The following is a 16,261-nucleotide window of genomic DNA, read 5'->3' as shown; positions in this document are numbered from 1 at the left end:
ACTACTGGAATCGCATCACGATTAAACATGCAATCTACCAGTTCGCTTTCCAAATCAACTACTTTTACTTTATTACCCTAGCTTTGTAATAAATGTGTCAGCATCCGTTTGCTATTAAGGACCCATTCAGCTGCGAACCGGCCACTTCATTTAGGGGACCCTCATAGGTTGTAGCTTTGAAGATTGTTGGGAAAGCAATTTATTCATTGTCGCTTCTTATGCTTTTATTGAGAAAAATTAACAATAACAAACGTGCACAACTATCAACAGAACGTGATGGCGAACAGCAGATTTGACCGCGATCTCGCTAGAAAATAAAGTTCGACGCGGGAAAACGCACGATTCATTTGATTACGGAAACTTTTCGATTGTTTAACGCCAATTAAGAACCTAACAGAAACCTGTAATACATACACTCTGTCCAACTTCTATAAGACCAGGGTATGATCTTGCTGATTTGTGTAATTGTAAACAAACAACGTTTCAATTTATATTCTAGTGTATTTGTATTGGTAACTATCATACACTGCATGTTTTTCATATGTATGAGTGCAAGCGTTGAGCGTAAACAAATGTTTGTGTATTTTTGAAGTGTCAAGTTTCTATAATACCAGTTACATTTTCCGTTATTTTTAGGTAGTTTGATTAATAAATCTAGAAAATGCCGGAAGGAAAAGTGCTCACGGATAGAGAAAAAGGACAAACCGATGCATTCCACCAAAAAAATGTTGGATTTAGAGAAATTGCTCGTCGGATTGGACGATCAAGTAGTTCTCAATTTTTTAAATGTTTAAATTTTGAATGTGAATTTAAATGTTTCATGGGAGGGCTAAAAAGTTAACTTAAACTTACATAAAGAGGGCTAAAAAGTTTAAGGCTCCTAATTTTACACCATCTCACATCAACAGTGGGACATGGTATGACAAATAACGTTTTCAAAAGAATGCATTTTGCTATATGCCATAACGAAAAGTTCCTCATTTTTTTACTTTTAACTTCGCTAGGTTACCTTCAATGACGAAACAAAGTCCAATTTGGATGGCCCTGATGGTTTCAACGGGTATGATGGCATGATTTACGGGTGGTATGGCATGATTTACGGAACTAGGAACAGTATTTTTCAACCAGAAATTCAGGCATGGTTTGGATGGGATTCTGTGCAACTGGGAAGCTCAAGATAGCTTTCACATCATTCAAGAATTACATACATGTTCTGAAATCCTCTCTCCTATAATTTTTTTTATGGGTATCGTCACATTTCAGCAAAATAATGCTACTATTCATACCAGCAAGGAAACTAAGTAATGGATTAGGGACCAAAAACTTGGACTGATTGGCTCACTCTCCAGACTTGAATCCTGTTGAAAATCTTGGGTGGGGGGATCCAGATAAATCACTAAAAGACGTTCTTCAAGAATTCATGAATAGTAAGAAATTAGATTTATCTCGAGATAACTTTGAAGGGATTGACATTTTGAGATGTTAATATAAAGGTTTCCAATGTGTTCAATTATTCTTTGACGCTCCCCAAACTCGTAAACGAAGTTCGATGTCGTCAACGCGAGTTACGCAGTATTTCAAATCCTATGGTTGTCGAAATAGTATCTCAATAATGAAGTGTCCGAGTCGTTGGCTGTATTGTTATAGTAAATGAGACTCTCATAACGATCTATTACTGTTTGGTGATTACAATTGTGCTAATCAATCCTGGAATGTGGAAGTGTATGGCCTATTGGTAACGATCTAAATATGATCAAACAAGAGTGCTTGCAAATTTGTGAAATTTGTGTTTTGTTTACAAATTTTTGAAAAATCAATGAGTATAAACACAGAAAAACAAAAAACTTCAGTTGAGCAAACAAGATATTTCTAGGCGAACTTCGATAGGGACCACTTCATTGCAGGGTTGTAAACGGTCGACATTTTTGGTGACCATCGCGAAAGTTACGGCTCAAGATGTACTGTGAACGTGATCGAGAATGCATTGCTCAGCTCCAACAGTCACATCTGTCCTGTCCCTGTGCAGAAGGCGACTAATCGGGTGACAACGCGTGTAAAGGCGCGGTAAAGCCTATGGAGAATGCACGGGAGAAATATCGTGTACAGGAACCAAGCACTCCGGGATCGACGACAGTAAAATCCTGATTACGACATACTGGTAGAACAAGGAAAACGAACATGACACGGAAACGAATAACATGCGACGCTAAAGGCTGAAAGTCGAGCTATTCTGCTCCCAGAGTAAGGAAGGGTGACACCTTCCTGAAATGGCGTGTGGGGGTAATAGTTAAGTTGCCCCCGTCCCGGTAATAACTTGGCAAGTCTTCGGGTACGTTCGATGCTTATCTAGGCTTTGGCACTAGGTATTAGGCTCAGATGTCACATTCCTGACTTGCGCTGATCCGGCTCGGAACAAGGTCACCATGAAGGACCGTGTCAACCGGAAAATGCTGTTCGAGCTGAAGAGAGACCCAGAATTCAGGACCTCAGCATTCAAGGATCTTGCGAAAGGGTTCTCGGCGACGGAGCGAACGCAAGGACCTTATCCTCCGAGTCATCGATAGAATGCAGGAACCTCAGTCTGTTCACCACTGAGATGGACCTGCGTCAGAAGTTGGAGGAGGAAAACATCGTGGGCGAAGTTCCGATGAAAATCCGACTTAGAAAGGTGTATCGCGGGACGCAGACCGCAACGATTCGTCTCTCGACGGACACAGCGAACAAGTTGCTGAAGTTAGAGAGTATAAACGTCTGCTGGGTTGTGAAATCGTTCCGTCTGTTCCCAAGTAACTGGAGAGATGTTTCAACTTGATGATGTTCAAACTTGGGCAAAAAACTGCTTGGGGCCAGATAGATCCAAACTGTGCAGGAAATGCGGAATGGTGGGACACTTTGTCAACGACTGCAAGGGGCAACCAAGGTATGCTCTGCGAAATAGAGGACAGTAATGACCATTCGACGGGAGGCTTCAATTGCTCTGTGTACAAACAAGAAAGGGCAAGCCAACAGTGATGCTGATAATCCAAATTAATCTAAACCATTGTGACACCGCACAGCAATTGTTGTGGCAGTCAACGACACAAACAAAATGTGATGTCGCAATTATCGCGGAGCCGTATCGCGTTCCCTCCGGTAACGGCATTTTGGTGATGGATAAAGTGGGAATGGCCGCCATTCAAGTCATGGGCCGATATCCCATTCAGGAGGTAGTCTCAAGGTCTCGCAATTATTTCGTGATCACAAAGATCAACGAAATTTTCATCTGCAGTTGCCACGCACCTCCCTGATGGACGATGGACCAGTCCCACTATATGCTGGATGTCTTCACCGAGGAGCTACCGAACGAGGACCAGTGGTTATAGGAAGGGATTTTCGATGTGGCCCTGTGCAACGAGGGCACCACTAGCACCTTCCACCAAGATGGTCGAGAGTCCATCACCGACTTGACTTTCTGCAGTCCGTCGTTAATGACGAAAATGAAGTGAAGGGTATGCGAAGGATGCACCCACAGTGACCATCAAGCCATCCGTTATACCATTGGCCAACGAAACTCCGTGGCAGTACGGATAAATAGGACATGCCCGCGCAGGTGGAAGACAAGAAACTTTGACAAGGACCTTTCCATCGAAGCACTGGAGAGCGGCGTCTTGAACATGAACGTGGATGAACTGACGGAATCGCTAGCAGAAACATGTGGACAATGCCCAGCAAGCGGGGATGGCGCAGCTCAGGGGCCCAGCGACACTCTCCTAGGTGTGTCCCGAAAAACTAAAAATTGTCGTGGAAGGATTATTTCCGCAGCACGACCCGACGATCTGGCCAATCACCTCATATAGAGATGAAATTGATAACACTGAACGCAGACTGATGTCGAACCATGAGCTAGTTGAAGCTATGAAACGTCTCAAATAAAGAAAGCGCCTGGCCCAGATGGTATTCCAAACAGGGCCTTAAAATTTCACTTCAATTGGCACATCGTCACTCAATAATGTGTCTATCGCTTCTCATTTTGCCGCAGAACCATGCAGGCTAAAAATATACCTATTCTGTAGGGTGCCAATGAAAATGGTCATCTCTAATTTCAAAAAGTAACCTCATAAAAAATGTTCACCACCTCGAAAAAACACGCTATGCCAAATATTAGCTCAATCGGACTTAAGGGAGAGTGGCTGAGTTTGAGTTTTTTGAAAATTGAAAAATCACCGAAGGGGGGAGTAAAGGAAATCGGGGGTTTCGATTTATTTTATGTCAAATGTCTTAAAATTGCATGGAACGTCGAAATCTAGTGTCATCTCGAAAAAAATTTTTTGTTAAAAATCGACACTCTGGGACATTTTTTCAGAACACGAAAGGAAACGTATGGTTTAGGGTACCAATAAAAAAAATGTTATCTCGATTTTGCATTCGGAACTTGCTGCGAAATGTTGATTTGCACGATAATATACCCTCTGCAAAATATTAGCTCATTCGAACTTCATTTATTATTGTCACAGACGTGAAAATTTTAGTTTTTTTTGAAAAACGAAAGATCACCGATAATCGGGGTTTTCAGAAAAATTGTTACCGCCAAATGTTTCGAAATTGCATTACTCATCGAGATTTACTGTTATCTCGAAAAAAAAAATTTTTTTTCAGCGCTTAGTCGTTTTTCCGTTTGAAAAGTCGATTTTAAACAAAAAAATTTTTTTTTAGCTAACTGTAAATCTCGATGTTTCATGCAATTTTAAGTCATTTGAAACTTCTGGAGAGAATCATCCTCAATAGGCTGACGGAATGCACGGAGGGAGTTCGTGGAAAGTCCGATAGTCAGTTCGGATTTCGGAATAGTCGTCGAAAGAACCAACAAAGCATCCAAATAGAAGGGCAGAGGAAATCGATACTGCGCAGTGATCGACGTGAGAACGCGATCAACAGTGCCAACTGGGACGCCATCATGACTGCGCCCCACACAATAACAGTCCCAGACTACCTGTGTAGAATAAAGGGTGTGTCACATCAAATTGCATCACGGAAAAAACGCTGTAGAAATTTAATTTTTAGGAATTATATCTTCAGCTTTCGCTTATAATCAGATAAGAGTGTATAGATCACGTTAGCCATGCTTCACTGTCAATTTTTCGTAAATTTGGAAAAATGTCGTCGAACGAAAAAGAACGTCGTGAATTAATCCTATGCACTCATTTCGAGAATCCGGAGTTGTCACATCGGGACATCGGTAAGATGCTGGGAATCGTCCAATCCACGGTCAGCAGAGTACTAAAACGATACTTCGAGAACCTAACCATCGACCGGAAGGTGAAGAACGGCAAAAATGGATGCTCCGTCAGTGAAAAAGATCACAAGCGCGTAGTTAAGCAGTTTAGACGTGATCCGAGAAGTTCGGTCCAGGATGTCGCCAATAAGCTGAATTTGTCAAGTTCATTCGTCCAGCGGACCAAGCAGCGGGAGGGCCTGCCTAGATACAAGGTTCAGAAGGCTCCTAACCGCGACGAAAGGCAAAACATGGTGGGGAAGACGCGAGCCCGGAAGCTGTACACCGAAATGCTGACGAAGCCGCATTGCCTGGTAATGGACGACGAAACCTACGTCAAAGCGGACTTTCGTCAGCTGCCGGGCATGTTGTTCTTCTCCGCAGAGGACAAATTCAGCGTTCCGGAGGAGATTCGCAAGCAGAAACTATCCAAGTTTGCCAAAAAGTACATGGTGTGGCAAGCGATCTGCTCTTGCGGAAAGCGGAGCGCCCCCTTCGTGATGACCGGCACGGTAAACGGGCAGGTTTACCTTAAGGAGTGCCTACAGAAGCGCTTACTACCACTATTGAAGCAGCACGAGGGCCCGACCATCTTCTGGCCGGATCTCGCTTCGTGCCACTATTCAAAGGACGTGTTGGAGTGGTACGAAGCCAACGGGGTCACCTTCGTGCCAAAGGAAATGAACCCGCCCAACGCGCCGGAGCTTCGCCCAATAGAGAAATATTGGGCGATTATGAAGCAGGCCCTCCGGAAGAACCCAAAAGTTGTCAAATCGGAGGCGGACTTCAAGAGAAAATGGATTTCTGTTCAAAAAAAACTGCAACCTGACGTTGTACAGAACCTTATGGACGGGGTAAAGAGGAAGGTGCGAGCATACGGGCTTGGGCCCGAAGTATGAATAAAAAGAAAATGCTAAAAGTTGTTTAATAGTTTTTATTTTACTGTCTAAAATTTTCAAAAGGATCGGTCTACTGGGCGAATTTCTACAGCGTTTTTTCCGTGATGCAATTTGATGTGACACACCCTTTACTGAGAAGCTACTTCGAGAACCGGGTGCTGGTGTACGGGACAAACACGGGCCAGGCGCAGATTAAAACTACGGCGGGAGTTCCGCAGGGCTCTATCCTGGGCCCATCGCTCTGGAACAGTATGTGCGATAGTGTACTAGAACTGAATCTGCCCAGGGGTGTGGAGATCATTGGCTTCGCGGATGAGAGCGTAAACCAATAAAAAATCATAATTTTTCAATTATACTATTTTTTAAAAATCGGGAAACGCAAGAAAAAGCGTAAAAACGGCATTTTTTCTTCAGACGGCCGCCATTTTGTGAAAAAACATGTTTTTGGCTTGTCCGAGGCTCATGCGATAATAATGATATAATGGATAATGAAAATATTCTTCGTTTTATTTTTTCTGAGCTCGAAAAAACGTCCGAAATTGGTGCCCCTACACTAGAATACCCCCTCGAGAAGTTTTTAGGCACATAGTGTGCCGGAACAAAAAAGAAGCGCTCGAGGAAACTGTACGAAGATTTCATTACGTGGTTATGGACAACGAAACGCATTGTCTGGCAGTTTCTCTCATTTCACTGTTGATACCGTCTAAGCGAAATATCGTGAGTTCAAAGCTCAGGACACTCGATAACCGATCTTTGTGTATTAATATAGAAAAACTATGTCCACACAACAAATATCAGCGATGAAGCTTGCAACAAGAAACATCGGATTATTTGTGCTATCAATGACCTTGAATTTATAATACGCAGAAATGCAATTATGTGTAGTTCAAAATATTTATCAATAAGATAACATGCACACAATTCAAAACGGTTTTGTCACAGATGAAAATGCTAACGAATCTTAATCAAATAAACGAAAGGGCAAAAAAAGTAAAAGTGAATATTAAAATACGACGGTGTATACAGTTAAGAAACCGATTAATTAGGTTGACTGAATGGTAGCGTCACACATTTCTCGATGGGAACTTCGAGGTCGATTACCGTTCTGAAATGGAGGATTATTCACCAAAGGAAAGTTTCTCCGACTTACAATAGTACACACATATCTTGGAGCTTTAGCACTGAAAAATACTTTCCAAGCGATTATATGAGTTCGGCGTTTCGACAATGTATTTTTTTATAATGGTTAAGAAAGTGAAATCCTGAAGTCCTATAAAACGTAAGTGTCACCTACTCAGAGGATATAATCAAAACCATGTACAGATGTTGTTATTTTCCGACACTGCAAACTATATGATAACTGAGATATCGAAAAAAAAAGTCTAAAGAAACAAAAAATTACAAGTACAATAGATTTTTGGTTAAATAATAACACATTGTTCCAATTTGTTACATCTTGCATTTTGTTTTCAAAATCCTCTTTCAAAATTCTTTCTTCATAGTTCTTCTAAGACAAGCTCAGGTATTTAGGTCTGAGATCAAAATTTGTTCCCGCTAGTTATTCTGATGCGGTAATGATGACACAAATAGTCGTACAGTTACCATGGCAAGCACACATCGAAATTCGACTGATCCATTTATCACAATACAATAACTGCACAAAGAATAACTGTTCGAAATTCTAAATTTGTAGCCTTTTTGATTTAAGAACGTCATTTTTTATTCTTGTTTTGTTTCGTTGTCCTGCAATGTTCATTGTAAATTATCTAATAATTAGATTTATTCAGCGCCGGCTGCTAGTCAATATTTGGAAAGTGTACGACTGCTGACGCAGTTTAAGGCTCCGCATTATCTTTTACCATATGAAAACACCGAGGCGTAAATTTATAGAGGTGTATCAATCATAGATTATAATAATTTCATCACCATTACTATATATAACTCAATATCGGTAATAATTTACACCACCTTTTATGTCCCTCAAATACGCCTTAAGTCAATCTTGTTAGAGAAAGAGGTTTGATCGAGGTGCCAAAATATTAAAATACGTTCGGCTGTCGAATTTTATATTTTGGTTCACGAGCCGGTCTCGCGGGCCTCACACTAATCAAACCCATTTGACTGCGCTGATTTTTCCATTTCACCTTATTTCTTTGCATGACATTCAATCATAATCATCACTCTTTTGATTACTTTCTTTATCATGAATCTTTTTTCCATTCGTTCTTTCTGCTGCTACTTTACTCTCCACTTCTCAACGCTTGATTTTTTTTAATGCGTTGATCATCTACGGTCTTGTCCCAAGACCTTCCTACCTCACATCACTCCCGCCGGTTTTGATTTGTTAATCTTCTTACTTCTACTTCTGATTTCTTATTAAATCACTAACTGCGTCAGCCACAACCATTCGTCTCAGTAATGTTCAAATGGTCCGCCTCATTTTGCCGCCTGTCATGACAGAGGAATACAGCACCATACGGGTTGCAGATAGAGGGAAAACACTTATACCGTCGGATTTAAAATGTAATCTTTTCCCGTGATGGTTTCTCGATTCTAAGAAAATATTTTGAAACATTCAACACTTCATATGTCGATTTCTTCTCGTTTCGAGTCAAAACGTCCAACAAGCAGAAGGTCATTTCGCACTACACAATTTTGCTATGCGTACTTCTCCATTTATTTTTTGTTTTCACTGTTTCGATGTTACCATAATTTATGTTGAGTTTTGTGGAACACGCTGTATGCCACTATTGCTACGCAACCGCAAATGTATCATTATATCTGAAGGTTCAATGCACATCATGTTTCACCTCCTTCGCTGAATTGACTCCTCGAGATTTAACCCTTTAATGGGGGGTTTTCGTTAGTGCAAACGAAGAAGATTGCTATTGTGCAATTGTTTGTTTTGTCGATACAGTAGGGTCTCAAGCCTCAGTGATGTAAAGTGAAAGTTAAAAAATTGCTCGAAGAGCATCTGTTGACCCACGTGATTCGAATAAGTCGATACATGTCAAGTTCATTGACAACACATATAAATGGAGTCTGCCATTAGCTAATTCTTACATGCAAATGTGTTTTTGGTGAACATTTGGTATAGGGTAACTTTTTGAAATTTTAGGGTCGATTTTTCCCATACATTCATTGGCACTCTAATGCTCACCTAAGCTGGGAGGTTCAATAAGCCATAAGTCAACAGCTTTTTCTTGCAGTTGAAATACAAGAATTTGTTTGCTTTATATCATTCAAAATCTGATCAAACCAATTACATGCAATTTGCAACTATTCCCTCTTTTTCCTTTTAAAGTGTCCTCATAGTATATAGATTAATACTTTGAAGTCATTGTAACAAGTTTCCATTCGTTTCTTTAAAGGTGTCGGTTTCAGCCACATTCCCATTTATTTCACCTAAAAACATCAATTTTTATATTCTATCATAATTCAAGTTCTACTCAAAAAATCAACAGATAGAGGAACTGGTACAAATTCGGTACCCCGTAGGTAATTTGGTACCCACCCGGATCTCTGGCGGTAATGAGCGGTGGTGAATAAAAAAAGTGTTCTAGTAATGTAGTAACAAACGTCAGATGCCAAAAACCCAAAACATCTGTGTTTTTTTTTTAAAAAAATCAAGTTTTGTTGTTTTTGAAATCTCGAAAATTTTTCATGTGCGTCTTTTGAAAAATCATTAAAAATCGAATAGTGAGCCGATTTTAAATATTAAAGCTGATTTGAATCATGAAATTTATGTTCTTCAACGAATTCGAATAAGTGTATCGAGATTTTAATCACAAATTTCATAGATTTCATTTCAAAGTGAAAATTAGGTATGCGGGAAATTTGGCACCCCAATGTAAACATAGTGTTGATGATACACTACCAAGAGCCAAGTCCAGAAAAACAAAATGGGGTACCGAATTTGTACCACTTCCTCTACTGTAGAATGGTTCATGAATAGTTGAATAGATGTTCTGTAATGATTTGAGGTCGAAGAAACATGAAAATTCATGGAAATATGTGGAAATCCTTAGGGTGTCGGTTTTACCCTGATTTCCTAGCTAAAAAGTAAGGTGGATTCCAGAATCAAGCTGGAAACTTTGTTTTCTCACGTCACACGCGGCACAGAACAAAGAGTAAAGTCACACATCAAGCATGGAAGAAAATTACTGAAATATATATCGTGCGTACTAGGGATTGCATTACCGTGCCAAAATTTCAATAACCGGTTATTCGGTAATGAAAATTTCATTACCAATAAAACCGGTATATTACCGGTAAAAAATACTTTAAAACTAAACCATTATCTGGAAGAAACGGCTTATATTGATAATGATAAGTTTACAAAAAGTTGGTTGCAATCTGACGCCAGCTTCACAAAGGGTGCATTTCTTCCGCAATAGCAGTTTAACAGCGACCAGAACTGATTCGAGGGCATCAACCAATTTCTTTATCGCTGTCAGTTCTTCATCGCAGAAACTTATCCTGTGTTTCGTTTTCAGATTTTTGAACTGAAGTTTGATGGTCGTAGAATCGACGGAACACTGCCAGTTGTGATTATTCGATCTTATTTTGATTCTCGAGTTATATTTAAAGTGGCATAAAGGCAATTATTATTTATGGTGTAAAAATGAAAATTACCTAAATTACCGGTTAATGAATGTAAAATTACCACCAATTCGGTATTGGAAAATGACACGGTATTACCGGTTGACAATCCCTAGTGTGTACATGGTTTGAGAAATGGGTGCAGAAAAAAAATGAGCACACAGAAACTACATATTTGCCTATCGTGTTTAGTGTCAAATATATTTGAACTCTACCATCAGAACACGTTGATCAAATTTTATCTGTCAAAAACTGTCAAAGATACGACTCCAGTCAAATAGTGTATGAGCACCTTAAGAGTACATTTGCTTCATAAGTTTGTGTATGCGTGTATATTAATAAAATCCTTTTCTAAGCTCAAAAGTTGTACGAACTATTGGAAGGTAAACAAATCTTGAATGTAAACTGCGGACTCCGAGCTAATAACGGATAATGTATCAGAAGCTGCAGGGCGGTAATACGAGGGTCGTTTGAAAAGTCCATGAAAAATTAAAATTTACTTAATTGTTTGGCTATACACTTCGTCCAATGCTCTTCTAGTTTGATGATCCTTTCCGAATCATAGGACTTGTCCAAGTCTGAAAATCGGCATTCGTTTCTGATATCACATCCTCCTTTGAATAAAATCTTCGTCCCTCCAGCCATTTATTCTAATTGGGGAACAAATAGTAGTGCAAGGGAGCCAAATCTGGAGAATATGGGGGATGTAAAACGAGTTGAAATCCTATTTCCAATAATTTTGTGACCACAACTGCTGAGGCTTGTGCTGGTGCGTTGTCGTGATGAAAAAAAAAACACTCGACTTCCTCGATTCAAACGATTGCCGAACACAGAGAAACAGACCGATCTGGCTGAAACTTGGGGTGTGAGTGTTTGTGGAGCAATAACTTCTTCTTTTGACTACAAACGCCTTCCAACTAGAAATTTTCCGGATCTCGTGAATAAGATGGATGCGTTCGTACTTCAATTCGGCCAATCGTTTGCGACATCGTTGATATTAGAAGGTACCTAACGATGATAGTTTTTTTTTTCCTTCTAGGAGAAATCAGGGTAAAACCGATCCTAAGGATTTCTGCATATTTCCAAGACCTCCCATGTTTCTTCGACTTCAAATCGTTACCGGACATCTCTGCAACTATTCATGAACCATTGTACAGTATCTGTTGTCAATTTTTGGGTAGAACTCGAATTTTGATAGAATACAAAAATTGAAGTTTTTAGGTGAAATATATGGGAGTGCGGGTAAGATCGACACCCCGTCGGGGTAAAACCGACACCTTTAGAGGAACGAATGAGAACTTGTTACAATAATTTCAAAGTTTTAAGAGATTTTGAAGTTGATAAAAGCAAGCAAATTCATGTATTTCAACTGTAAGAAAACGGTGTTCGCAGTTGACTTAATGAACCCTACAGCTCTCGCTGCTGATGCAGTCTTAGTCTGCCAGGATTTGTTGTTGATATACCCTGTTCTACGTTGGTTTTGGCTGTTTTATCAGTTTTATCCGCCGTTTTACAATCCAAATTTAAACACGAGACATCTACAAAAAGTAAGGATGCATTTTTCCTGTCAGTTAGATACAAACCAAAACAAAGCTTCGAGCAACGATAAGCAACAAAATCACCTACCGTTTAACATAATACATTGAACGATGATCTAAGATGGATTACTCTCACAGAAGTATCACATTTTCCAAAAATTTCCCACTGAAACACTTCAATTGTTATTTGTTTTGACGGAAAGCGCCTACCGCGGCTGTAGGGTGACTCGGAACGTAAGAAATAACAAGTGTGTGCAGGAGACATCCGAAAACTTGCAAAAAATTGCTTCTAACTGGAAAAATCAGGAGGTGTCGATTTTACCCACAGTGTCGGTTTTACCCTGATTTCCCCTACAGGTATTCTCACGCGATTTTTTCATTCAGCAGATTCTAAAAGTTTTTATAATATCATTCTCATATTGTTTTGCGGAACAACTTAGCTGCTAAGACAAGACGAGACAATAGGGGGTCGATTTCGGACCAGTTGTTGATTGGTCAATTTTAAAGGATTCGGGAAGCAATTATACGCCAATTTGAGCAGATTTTCCAATTAATTCTTAGAATTAACATATAATGTTGATTGCTCGCTATTTATCTGAAACACTGGACTTACTGAATATCCTGGTAATTGTTCAGTATCTCTGAGCAAACGACAACAAACGCAGCTCTCACCTCGGAAAAACAACTTTTCACATCCAATTTGGCTTCACGAGAGTGGCGCTGCACGTCACGTCACGTTGATCGATCGGAAAAAGCACCAATGAGTAATTCACGATTTATTATTCATTCTGTCAGCGTTCAGTTGGCAGCGGCATCGAGGCTTTCCAAATTTCCAAGGCCGAGTATTCAGTTTAGTTTTCGGAAATGGCCATTTTTGAAGATATCAACTGAGAAAGTCTGAGAGTCTGACCAAGCCTCTATAACTCATGACATCATAATCACTACACAAATAAATTCGCTCTTAATTTCACAGAAGCTCTCTTTAGGAAAAAAAGTTATACAAATCAATCCACATTTGATTATTTCTGATGTTATTTTGGAATGCATCGAAATTCTTAAAATAACTGTTCGGTTTTAGTGGCCCTGGAGATGACCGATTGGTTTGCGTGATTTTGTAGAAGCAGATGAGATGAATGATTCATGAATCATTCTTGTTCGAGAATTGTGTTCTTATTGCCAATGTACATAGCGCACTCAGTAAGCATCGCGAAGATTCTTCATGTGTTAGGCACAGTACGGCCTGAGGTGATTACATATTTGTTCCCCCATCATCGTTATCTATCGAGAACGCTACACCTAACGGTATGAAAATAGATGCAGTTCGTTCTACTTCATACTTCTCCTCTGCTACGCTTCTACGCGTCAGTGCAAGCTCTGCACTATGCTTACTTCGCGCATATTCTGAGAATGCATTCTGGAGCAAAAAAAATGCACGTCTGTTCAACACGGTAGCCAAATAGAAACTGAAGTTGGCAAGAGCAAGCACAATATTTATAGTGCTTTCACGGCCATCCGACGACAGGCATCAACCACTGACCAATCTTGACTTCGATGAACGTTCAAGCATATTTATAGATTTTTGTGATTTTTAAAAATTTTATAGCTTTTTTTTTAACTTTAACAATTTGCTTTGAATTGAATTGTTCTGGTGGATTATTTGGAACAAATTCAAAAATAAACCAGGGGTGGATAGACGTTTTGTACATACTGTATATGCCGTTTTGCTCTAGCATACTAGTATCCTAAAATAAGCCTTCATAAAACGTAGAATCGTAACGTGAAAAATCCCATAACTATCTGCTATCAGCTACTATCTGAAGCTATAAAATGGATTTGATTGGAGAATTGTTGAAAGATTTTCCAGCATCATAACGGTATTGAACCTCAATTAAAGGAAAATCACCAATTCGACCTGGACTTTTTTCCGCATAATGTTATTTCTAAGCATGATGCAAAACCATCTAAGACACATACTAGATGATGCAGGGTGATCAAAATCACCACGGTATGCAACCTAACTTTGAATGAATCCATTTCGTTTTCTTGATCTCTTCTACAATTAAGTTTTAATAAAGCATTTACAAGATCCGATTTACTCAGACCGTTCATAATTCTGAATAATCGAAGTTTGTTCAAAATATTTTTTTTTTCATGTCAAATTAAATTGTTTGCGAAAAGTGTTGAAATCATAGTCCTTCCGCGCTCCTACCTAAATAATTATTAGAATTATACGAATGAAACTTATATTTGCCAAACTGTTAACTTGGAATGCATGATGGGATCAAATAATTTGCATTGCTCAAGCCAAATGACACATCACTGAGAGGAGTGCAAAACAGAGAAGAATACTGAATAATGTAATGTAAATTTAGCGTTATCTAAATCTAATGATTTGTACCAATTCTCGTGTTGTCTAGTTTACAAATATGCGAAAAACCTAGTGTAATCAACATAACGCATAATATAAATAATCGAGGATGAACTTTTATACGAAAACAAGAATACTCACTATCGCCTTATCTTACGATCCATATCATCCATTCACATCCAACGCTAGAAATAAACATTCCATGTGCAGCCGGACTTAAAGGGCCAAACCGCGAAAATAGCCTCGTAGCAAATTTTCGCTGACACAGAGTCGACGTTCGCTTCGTCTGGTCCTACGGTAATTGCAGCCGAACCAATAATTACGAAAATTTTCAACTTTTCCTTCTTTAAACAATACACTGTTTTGCATCGTGAGCACACATAGGCTCAATGATCTTTCAACACTATTTCTGAACGCACTTTTTATGACTTTTCGAGGTCTTCACTGTGATGTAGAGAAGATATCAAACAACACTTCATATGAAATTGTACGAATCACTTCTTTCCTTATTCACTCCCCAGAAATATGTGCACTCTGTCGTGGGCAATCATGCATAAACTTCAAATGCGACTAAAACAGCGATAAATGAGTAGATCATCATCTCTTAATAGAAGGTGATAGGCAGTGAGTTAAGTAAAATATGATGACCGACGAAAAGGCGAAGCGCCGGAATGCAATCAATATAATTAACACTCCCACTCTAGAACACTTGAGCCCTGCACAAAGTATTTTCTAACGCGCCGCCGGCCACTTGAGATAAATAAGATCTTTCGAATCATGCGCGTGTATAACATCGATTCATGGCGATAGAAGATGCACAAGTGCCTCAACGTTGTTGAGCTTGAATTCAAACCCGACCGCCGTTGCACAAACTCTGTATATCACTTGTTTTACTACTCCCAGGTAATTCTTGATCAAACACAAACAACACTCATCATTCACGTAAACTCCAGCATGTAGATGATCAGATTATAATAATATTACAATAATCGAAAGTTACACATACTAACAGAGCGATACCACAGCATTTCGCGCAAATGCAATAATTTCATGGCAATATAATTGCACAGTTACACGATACAGAAGAATGGAAAAGATCGAATAAGCATACAAATGAACAAGCTCAACTTATTTTGTATCCTGTGCCTGTTTCCTGCAGTTGTCGTTATGCGCAACACGCATATGCTCGTTGCGTTCGTTATTAATACTATTGAATAATTGAGATTCTTGGCGAACTTAAAGCCGCAGAACGATTCCGCGAAAGTTCCGATCAGCGGTTTTTTTTTCTTGTTTGCACACTTCAATACAAAACAGATGGAGAAGCCAACCGTACGCGCGCAGCGAAGAACGAAACGAGATGCGATCCGCGCACAAACTCTTCTGACTTCTTACTCAACTAAATTTCCGATCGACCTGACATCAAACAGTACCTTTAGCGAGTACCTACAGAAACAACTGTGAGAGAGAGAGCGTTTGTGAAGAGAAAGAGAGTGCGCGGAAGATCCCATCCCAACGGTCTGAGATATTGAGATCATCTCAACTCTGACCGGTCGCGCCGTCAGCCAACTAAACTACGAAAATGAACTGAGAGCTTAAATATGCT

The 16,261-nt window shown here is 39.6% G+C and overlaps 1 protein-coding gene across 2 annotated transcripts in view; it reads right to left on the bottom strand.

Moving 5' to 3' along the window:
- The window catches only part of LOC129779951 (uncharacterized), a 177,638-nt gene extending 161,600 nt beyond the window's left edge, over nucleotides 1–16,038 (bottom strand). For both annotated transcript variants that reach the window (XR_008743807.1, XM_055787746.1), the window contains exon 1: nucleotides 14,800–16,038. The gene's annotated coding sequence lies outside the window, so the exon portion shown is untranslated. The remainder of the gene's footprint in view (nucleotides 1–14,799) is intronic.
- Nucleotides 16,039–16,261: the final 223 nt, after the last annotated feature.

This window comes from Toxorhynchites rutilus, chromosome 3, assembly GCF_029784135.1.
Source record: "Toxorhynchites rutilus septentrionalis strain SRP chromosome 3, ASM2978413v1, whole genome shotgun sequence".
Taxonomy (NCBI): Eukaryota; Metazoa; Arthropoda; class Insecta; order Diptera; family Culicidae; genus Toxorhynchites; species Toxorhynchites rutilus.
Note: the sequence above shows the minus strand (reverse complement) of the source record. Positions and strands in the feature narration are given on the sequence as shown.